The sequence below is a fragment of the Mizuhopecten yessoensis genome, unplaced genomic scaffold (genome assembly GCF_002113885.1).
Source record: "Mizuhopecten yessoensis strain PY_sf001 unplaced genomic scaffold, ASM211388v2 scaffold10607, whole genome shotgun sequence".
NCBI lineage: Eukaryota > Metazoa > Mollusca > Bivalvia > Pectinida > Pectinidae > Mizuhopecten > Mizuhopecten yessoensis.
In genome coordinates, this window is record NW_018408631.1 from 40,540 (window position 1) to 51,001 (window position 10,462).

General features: G+C 35.4%; 2 non-coding genes across 2 annotated transcripts; both read left to right on the forward strand.

Annotated features, from left to right (window-relative positions):
* Positions 1-354: 354 nt before the first annotated feature.
* Positions 355-427, forward strand: Trnak-uuu. Its single transcript has one exon. It is a non-coding gene; the product is annotated as a tRNA-Lys (tRNA).
* A 4,410-nt stretch (positions 428-4,837) lies between these two features.
* Trnak-uuu lies at positions 4,838-4,910 on the forward strand. The gene has a single exon. It is a non-coding gene; the product is annotated as a tRNA-Lys (tRNA).
* Positions 4,911-10,462: the final 5,552 nt, after the last annotated feature.

Here is a 10,462-nt window from a genome sequence, read left to right on the forward strand (position 1 = left end):
CTGAAAGTAGAAGAGGAGGTAAGAAGACTTGTGTTTGGTTAATATAGAGAGTAGGGTGGATGAGGAAGTGGTCACAATCCTCAATAGGATTACCATATAAACAGGCAGGGCTAGCGTTTTTGGTACAAATCAGGCTAGTCACTATATAGTTATCATTATATGTCATAGAAGACAATGCACAAGTACAAGCAAAACATTTCTAGTGTAAAGGAATATGCCTCCAACATATGAGTCATTGATTTATATACATGTATATAAGCTTAGCTCTTACCGTCTTACCCGCAATCGATAAAGGTGACCTGCGAAGATGTATCGATATTGGTGGACGATGTAGTAAGTAGACGTAGCCTTGAAGCCCGCGTAGCTCAGTCGGTAGAGCATCAGACTTTTAATCTGAGGGTCTAGGGTTCGAGTCCGTACGTGGGCTTAAACTTTTTTAAGATTCGTTAATTACAAAACATCATAATATTAATAGCCAAGTACTGGAATAAATTATTATGTTTTGACAATTTCGTTTTCATAACATTTTCTGACGGTTGAAACATTAGAGTTAAAAAAATACAATACAAATAAAAAAATCAGGTTCTAAAAGTATCGATAGTCTAGTCCTAACTTATTCCTTCATCATTCTCTAACGGCCAATCATTTTATGTTTTAACAGAGATATTATTATTATTTAATATGTTATATATATATACTATAATACTCACGAACATGTTACTTGTATTTTAATTTATGCGATGTATATGTACATGTACCTATATCTGTCTAGTGGGAACCAGGTCACGGCAATAATTAATCTTATAAACTGCTTCTATCACATAAATCCGTGAAATAGTTCAGTTAAATAAAATACAAATACTGAATTCTAATCATCAGTGATGCAAAAATTGCTTGAATATTCAAAAAGAATCTTTAGCACTCGTCCCCAAATGTAATGATGCGCCATTTGTTGGAATTGCATTGTAAACACCATCTCAAACGATGCAGGAGAACTCAGTTTTCGTTTCATTGACTTTTTTCTTCTTTTGTGTGTGAACTTTCTTTATAAGTTATGTCACATTACGCCAATGTCCGAAACTATTTATGGTTTTTTTAAAGGAGAAGACATTGATAATGTTGTATTATAATGAATGCCAACTGCTTTCGTCACTTTTTTCCAATCAATGTATGTTTAAACTTAGACTCATACCAGGAAAGAATACATGTTAACCCCACAATATACTTCACATTCACGCAACATACATGTTCACATATCGTGACATGCACAATAAAACTTATAAGTACAGAAACAACACAGACGCATGTACTATTAAGGGGGAGCACCAGGCTGTTTGGCATATGACATGTCCTGCGAAGACCATGGTAAAAACAGCATAAATACATGGGAATAGCAACAATTTTGCATCCTAATATGTCCACTAACAACAATTAAGCATACGACATAAATGAAAAAGTTGTGTGCATATTATGTTCACTGGTCATTTGTCTGATGGAGGTGACAGTGTACATATCGTACTAGACCTTTATAATGTGGTTTGCTCTCAACTAGCTTCTCTAAATTGGAACGGAGACATTTGCAGGCATGGTTAGCACACTCCATCTTTACTACATGCTTTCGCCATACGGGTACTTGCTTCTCTTGTATCCGGGCATACACAGAACTGACTCCATCTGCAATGAGACGCATGTACTGAACTCGATGCAGCTGTCCAGCCTGCATGAACCCTTCAACAATGATATCTGCCGCCATAGCTTGGCTTGTTTCGTTCCAATTTTTGAAACATAGGTGAGGGTGGGATCGCAGTACCTTGACTCTTCAGATGAGCATATATAGCAATGCTTGTTGCGTACTCCAACGTGTAGAAGTTTGCCTGTTACAACTCCGAAAATGTCACCAACTCCTCTAAGGGCATTGTACGTGTGTTTGTGTGATCTCTTTGACCATCCTCCATCACAAACCACAGTTATGGCTAGTACTCCTTGGTGGAAATTCATTTCTTTAATTGCTAAACGTATTTCCTCCACTCCAGTAGCTAGCATGTCCTTCTTCATCTCTGCATGCCACAAGTCACCGATTTCTTGTTCCAATGCAGTGAACTGGGCTTGACACATTCCTGGTATTCCCATAGTAGCTAGCACTTCATTTGTCGAAGAAGGACCACCTCGTGATCCCCATACTGTACGCAAATTAATTTCGTACGTGGAAGGTCCTAGTACTTTTGGACTTGTTTCCATTTTGAAAGTCTGTCCACATCCACAACACGATAACTTCAACATGCTGGCAAATCCATTGTGCTTCACCTCTGTGGTGGTGGAGAGGGATGATTTACCCTCCTTTGCTAATTTACCAGCTGCTGGACATACTGCATAGTGCATGATCACCTCTTTTGTTTGGCTCTTCAACAAATCCATATCCTCAATGCGATTTCCTTCTGGTTTGCCATCACTCTGTGCAGCAATACATATGCGTGTTGCTTCAGTGTTCAACTTCAATGCTTTCATTTCAGAGCTGAAGGAAGCAATCTCCTCACAATGAAGCGGGTTGCCGGTTCTCCATTTATTATAGAAAACTTCCTACGGATTCAATAGCTTCCTTGTTTACTAGCTTGTCGTTCAACATGGAGAATCCTTTCTGTCAACCGTTTACGCCTCTGTTTAAAATGGCGAGAATGTATTCACTTGGTGGGTTAAACTGTTGGGGACGCCTTCCGTTCTGTTTGGCTTTGGCCATGATATGTAACAAATACTGGCAATCTATATGAGGAGGCAATCCTCGCACACACACAGAAAGTGACACAAATGTCTATTCCAGTATTCACAGGTTACACACTGACAAAACCAACAATGCAAAAGACAAGTATGGCGAGGCAACCGTCACACACACAAACTAATGTAAGCTATCAAATTCGCAGAGAGTTCACAAAGTAAATGAATGGTTATTATGTAAAAGATGAGTATGGCGGCGAGGCAATCCTCACGCACACACCCTCATGTTTTGGGTTAAAGACACAATTAAATGTGTGGCAATGCAAATAATATTAATGGCGAGGCAATCCTCACACACTAAATGTCAACAACATGTAATTTGCAATGCTTTCAGTAATTTTACGAAGCCAGTACCTGATTAACAATAATTTTGGGTGAATACCGTCCTTGTAAAAATTAACATTGTATCTATAAGTATAGAAAGTTGAATATTGTTTTTGCAGTTACGTAGCAAGTCCAAACTGAATCGAGGGGATGATTTGTTGTATTTAGAGTTAAGTATACGGATCTGATTATTAAGAGAATGTAAAAAAAAAATGAAGTTGGTTGTCCTGGTTTGAAAAATCCTCTGGAGTTTTGTGGCCTTTATGACGGTTCCACTCCACAATAGAGTATATGGGAATCTCTAGCCAAATCCAATCCTATCACAAAGTGTGTGAAGTTCCGGAAAACGTTTAGGATGGTGGACTCCGAGTAGCTGTGGTTTAAGCTTATGTATTGCTTATTTTTTGTTGTTAAGTCACAAGTCCCAGTCAAACGAAGAGTTCAAAAAATCCGAACTGCTGGAAAGTTTGCTCTGCTTTGAGCAAACACCATTAGTAACTGGCTTGAGTATTCGATCCACTTTTACAGAACCACACTATGTCTTTTTCCAATTTTACAACAACAAGACGGCGGGTAACATTTTCTTTGGAAATCAGATACATCGCGGTCGGTTTCACACACGATCATAACACATTATAAATTATCAACGCTAATTCTATGTACACAACAATAACTCATAATTGTTATGACTACGATAAAACCATATTTGTATGTTATTTACCTGAAACATTTTCGTCTGCACTTTCTGTATGTAGTTTTGTGAACCGGAAGTGACCAACAACACATTTTCTCGACTTTTGTACACGAGTCTATGTAAACCCTTCAGGTGACGGAATGTTACTTATCATCGATTTTATTGTAAATATATAGTAACTTTGAATGACATTAACAAAATTAACATTAGAAAAGGGATTAAAAATTGTTGCTGTCATTTTTGACAATATGTGAGACGATGAGCGTAATGATATCAGAAATGTGAATCGCCCAAACATGGTGGACAGGCTTGAAGAAAAGTTGACGTTGGACGATGACCCAGTCGAATTTCACGCCAGCAATCGGATCAGTTCAAGATCGCAACATTCTGGTATATTTCATACATGTTTGTGCATCAAATCATTGCCAACTTAGTACCCATCAACATCGGTGTAGCACAAGATCAAACGTCAAAATTTGTAAACAAATGCTGCTGACATTCTATCCAAAATGGTGGATGTTCCACAACACCCCAATTACGTTCATTTCTAATAATAAGATCAACGTATATTCTCATATTTGAAATTTCGAACTCTTATACCTCTAGCTAGGTTATTTATTATGTGGTTCTATTTAACGGTGTTTGATTACTAATGACGAATTGGTGCATGCTGTAGTTGTCCCACCGTAAACAAATACAAACATTCTCAGTTTTTTAGATTTGAATGATTTTTTTTGCGTTTTTAATCACATATCGTTTCAAACAATCCTGCAATTGAGTCAGCTGACAAAGAAATACCATTTTGTAACTTGTAACTTTGACATAGTCGAAATTGAAAAAAAAGGTAGTTTTGCCAACATGGCCGACTATGCTCCCCTTAACCAAACAATACCAGCAAAACATTTCTAACGTATAGAGATATGCCTCCAACATATGATTCATAGATATATATACATGTATAACAGCTTAGCTCTTACTGTCTTACCTGCAATCGATAAAGGTAACCTATCGATATTCGTGAACGATATAGTCAGTAATCGTTGACAAGAAGCCCGCGTAGCTCAGTCGGTAGAGCATCAGACTTTTAATCTGAGGGTCTAGGGTTCGAGTCCCTACGTGGGCGGTAATTTTTTTGTACATTCTAACTTCGGTAATGTTAATAATATTAGACTTATTTTTTTCATTTAATTCACATCTCGTATTAAACTGCAGTGATACAGCCAGTTTTCATGCAATGCAATACCAGATTTGATATTTTACACTGCGATAAAATAAATTTTTGTATTGATTTTTTTTGTTTTTGAACTCATCACTTGTAATCCACAAATCGGATCGATAAGTTAATATAAGAACGAGTTCTGAATGTCTAAGCAGAATTTTACGCTAGGTAACATCATGTTAAAATTTCATCATACACGTGGTTTTGTTGCAATTTTTGTCGGATCAATGGTTTTGGAAGCAATATAACATAATTAGGGGTAATGATGAGTAATTAGATGGAGGGATTTGAATATACATAAAAAAAAAGTAATCGTAGGCATGTAATAAAAGCATTACCACATATATTTGTTGATCAGGAGCTTTCACTCGTTTATTAGCGAATGGATATAGTTCACGTGCACTGCACTAACGTGAGTTATTACCTGTATCTTTGTATCTTTATGTAACATAGTAAGTCCGAAACAACCCTATTTGTTCAGATAAGTACTCACTTTATTATGTTGTATTGATTTATGCATATTAGCATGGCAGCGAAAGCGATTTATTATAACATAAGGAACTATGTAAATGGTGACCCTTGACAATGTACAATGTACACGGATAATAAGACCAGTTCGTTCTTGAAGGGTACACGTCTTCCGCCAAATCATTCTAGATCACGTTCCAACGACATGTAGTGAAAACAAGAATACTGAGTATTGCTAAAGCAATACATGTCCCCTACCGGCCCCCGCTAGCTATTACACTGTAATGATTTATAAAAATGGGGCCCTTTGGGGTTAATTTGGGAAAATGAAAAGTATACAATTAGCTTGTAACTGATTTTAATGTCATAATAATACAAGAAATTGTAATATTAGTATTATGATAGAGGAATTATATAAAATAAAATGATTGACAACCCTGAAACTCGAACTTGTCCGAGATATTATGGTCATTTGTACTTGTGTAAAGTTTGATCCAAATCCCCCAAGGAATAAAGCCGCTGACAAGGATTTTCTAAAAATAGCAACGGTGACCTTGACCTTGACTCAACAACCCTGAAACTCAAACTTCTTTGAGATATTATGGTCCTTTGTAATTGTGTGAAGTTTGATTAAAATCCGTCAAGGAATGAAGCCGCTAGAGCGCTGAAAAACATTGGTGTTACGTACGTACGTCCGTCCGTACACAGACGGACGGAAGGAAACCTAAAGTCTCCCCGGTTTCACCGGTAGGGGACTTATAAAACCGCAAGACGCGCAATGAGCATAGATCTAAAAATTTACAAGTACGAAATAGCTATAACTGCTTTTATCAAAAGGGTTCTTGTGTTATTGGTGATTGTTACAGATCATCAAAAAATCGTATTCGTTTGGGACGTTACATTATTTTACAATTAGACTATGAGCAGTTTGTTTACAACGTATAGTTTGCTCAAAAATTGTGTTTAAAGTTGTGCTGCCGGATTAGTGGGCGTAATTGTAAAAGTTAAAAGGTAGAGAAACAAATTTGGAGTCATGTTACTTCAACTTACCTACACAATTTATTCTATGTAAAGAATCTCACATTTTATCTCTCATACTTCATCTTTCTAGGGAATATATTACGTCATAACGCATTCGACTTTGCTGTCGGCCCTGTGTTCACCTTATTAAAATTTATTTTAGTCTGGCTAACGTGAAATACTAGTTGGAAAGTAAATAATGTTTCAGTCAAAATGTAAATTTGTAACAAAATAAAGCACGTTTCCCATTCTGCCCTCGTTTTACAGATTTTCGGGACAACACAGATACATATTGTCATTCCTTAGACCTTGAGCACTTATAAATGCTAAACGGACTTAATGATGAAGTAAATATTATCGTTGTTTGGCTTTCTGCATCATTTTAAATGATTCCTTACTTCGTCTATCTAATGCTTGCCTTTTCACGCATCCTTATATCGGCCTACAACAGATGAAACGATTAACACATAGGTATGTTAGAAATATTTTAACTTTTAACCCCCTCATGACGGCAGTTGAATATCACTCGCATACATTTATGCTACACATATTAACACTGACAAACGCCAGACGAAACCATTTCCACGAATGTATAGCCAGGTGAGCAATAACCACTCACATGTTTATCACTTACACCTCAATGTAGATGGGCGATATTTGAATATATTTCATACATGTGTGTCACATACATCTATACTAGGCTATCGCCCGGTAAACACCACTCACAAAGCAGTTTCCTCAGGTTATAACTCGTATTAAAGTGTGACACGATATATACATGCGTATTGTAGATTTATATAGATTGTGATTGAGTACACATTTATATACTCATTTATTGAATAGTATCCACTGCAGATGTAGAATGCTTTTATAGAGGGATTTATTTGCATTCCTTTCACGACAGACATGCCTTAACTTATGTACTGGATAGATATACAGCGGTGGAACTCTGTTTGCCCTGTTTTACAAAAAATGACAACACATTCAGACCTCAATGATCTCTCGTGTTCATCTTCATGTGATTACCATATGAATAACAAGCGAGTTATTTATTTCAGGTAGGGAGTTTAATTAAGTAGAAAGAAAGTGACCACATTGGCTGTATATAGAAGTCGTGAAGACTTACTGATTACCATTTCTGTATTTAAGGCACGATCTATGACGTTTTATCGTGATTCGCGTTAACGCCAAGGATACCCCTTTAAGAAAAGTATTCTAATCGTTAAAGGTTTAACCCGTACATGTGTAATTATTTTTGAATTTGATTTATATGACAACCGGATGCAAAGCTCAACGCGACGGTTTATTTGGTCCTACTGTATCTTAATCATAAACCGTATTTAGATATTTTCTTACTGACAGTCCTTGTATACCGTTAAACATATAAATGATGCTTTATAAAGAACTGATCGCAAGTGATAATCAGGAAATAAGTTGTAAATTTTAAAGTTATTCTGAACTTAAATGTGCACACGTCAAATCAAAGACTAAACCTTCCAAAAACAGACTTGATCCAGATCAAATACTGATTTTAATGTGTTTGAAACCTGCCCTGTGGACTGAACTACTAATTTGAAGAAGGTGTGATTTGGTTTTTATCACATAGAAATCACAGAGAAAGCGCAGTCTTGTAGTATTTTATCAATAATAACAATGAGGTGCATTGCCATGAAAATTGTACAGGATTATTATTTGGTAAAGTTGTTTTCGTCCACATATCTGTTTGTTTATTGATTTAAGTAATAGCCAACAAACATTGATTTCCGGATCGAGTTTCAATATTTGACCAAATCTTAAATTGTAATAATCATACGAAACACTCACACATCTCCCCACCTACACACTTCCAACACTTATTGTGTAAAAAACAATGACACCAATTTAGACCACGGCCTTCTTGAAAGGGACTCTTGGTTATATTTCATAATCTTTATTAACTTTTTATGTTTCATACATGTACATTCATTTGATCTGCTTAAATACCGAAGTTCCAGCTTTTGTTATGAATATGGTTATCAGGGAAAATGTTCCATCCATCTAAAGATGATCTGAACAACAAGGACTTATAGCTAAGAGTCCACATATGTTCAGAAGGATTTGACTTGCCGAGGAAGTCTGAGGGTCCTCTCGATTGGGTCATCTGGCGACATATCTTAAATCTTTTGATCCCCAGTTGTTCAACATTACATTATGTTTAGAACAAGCATTAAGTTTTACTGTATACAGGTGAACATTCTCTGTAAAATAGCAGTACTCCATCAATCAGTAATATCTTGTTAAAGTATCATACATACATCCATCACATAAAATCAAACACTATTAATTGTGCACATATACATATTCAATACATTATAAAGACAATACCTTTTGATATCGACTACGACGATTCAGTGAGGCGCGTTACATGATTTTTCACAAATAAAAGCAAATCATGTGAACTGCAAAATGTGATATAATATCATAAAAATGACAGTCTTTATTCTAAACAGATATAACTCTACATCTGGTGTCAAACGGTCCTACCTCTTAATGACAAAACACCTTACTTAATGGTAAAACACCTAACTTAATGGTAAAACACCTTACTTAATGGTAAAACACATAACTTAATGGTAAAACACATAACCTAATGGTAAAACACAAAACTTAATGGTAAAACACCTTACTTAATGGTAAAACACCTAACATAATGGTAAAACACCTAACTTAATGGTAAAACACCTAACTTAATGGTAAAACACATAACTTAATGGTAAAACACCTAACTTAATGGTAAAACACCTTATGTTTATTTAATGGTAAAACACCTTACTTCATGGTAAAACACCTAACTTAATGGTAAAACACCTAACTTAATAGTAAAACACCTTATGTTTATTTAATGGTAAAACACCTTACTTAATGGTAAAACACCTTACGTAATGGTAAAACACCTTATTTAATGATAAAACACCTTACTTAATGGAAAAACACCTAACTTAATGGTAAAACACCTTATGTTTATTTAATGGTAAAACACTTTACTTCATGGTAAAGCACCTAACTTAATGGTAAAACACCTAACTTAATGGTAAAAAACACCTTAATTAATGGTAAAACACCTAACTTAATGGTAAAAAACACCTTAATTAATGGTAAAACACCTAACTTAATGGTAAAACACCTTACGTAATAGTAAAACACCTTACTTAATAGTAAAACACCTTACTTAATGATAAAACACCTTACGTAATAGGAAAACACCTTACTTAATAGTAAAACACCTTACTTAATGATAAAACACCTTACGTAATGGTAAAACACCTTACGTAATGGTAAAACACCTTACTTAATGATAAAACACCTTACTTAATGGAAAAACACCTTACTTAATGGTAACACACCTTACTTAATGGTTAAACACCTAACTTATTGGTGAAACACCTTACTACTTAATGGTAAAACACCTGAAAGTGGTCTACGTACTTTGGTGGATTAACAATATTAATCTTCAGTACAAAACAGTACATTGAGATCTAAATGAGTGATCAGATGACTTGGCAGGTTTTCACGAGTACCCTATAGTGGTACATGTAGAAGATGCTCTGACATTTGAACTTCATTGTAGTTTGATAGGAGCTGAGGGACGTCACTGAGTTTTGCAAGTCAAATTTTCAGGTCCGTTTATGATGCACAATACATATACAACGTGTTTTAAGAAACATGTGTTTCTCTAAAATAACATCAATGAATAACGTGTAAATATTAGTATGTTTCGATTACACTTCATTCATACATTTATGAAATCGATATGAATAATTTAAGGAGCACTGTACTATTGTCAAAAACCCATAATATGCATTGTTAACCGATTTTGCCGTTAATATTTTAGCTTTGATAATTCGTTTCCTAATAGAAAACCATACCTTTCGGCACTTTCATGAAAAATAACAGAGATACAATAAACATAGTAATTGACAACACTTTTA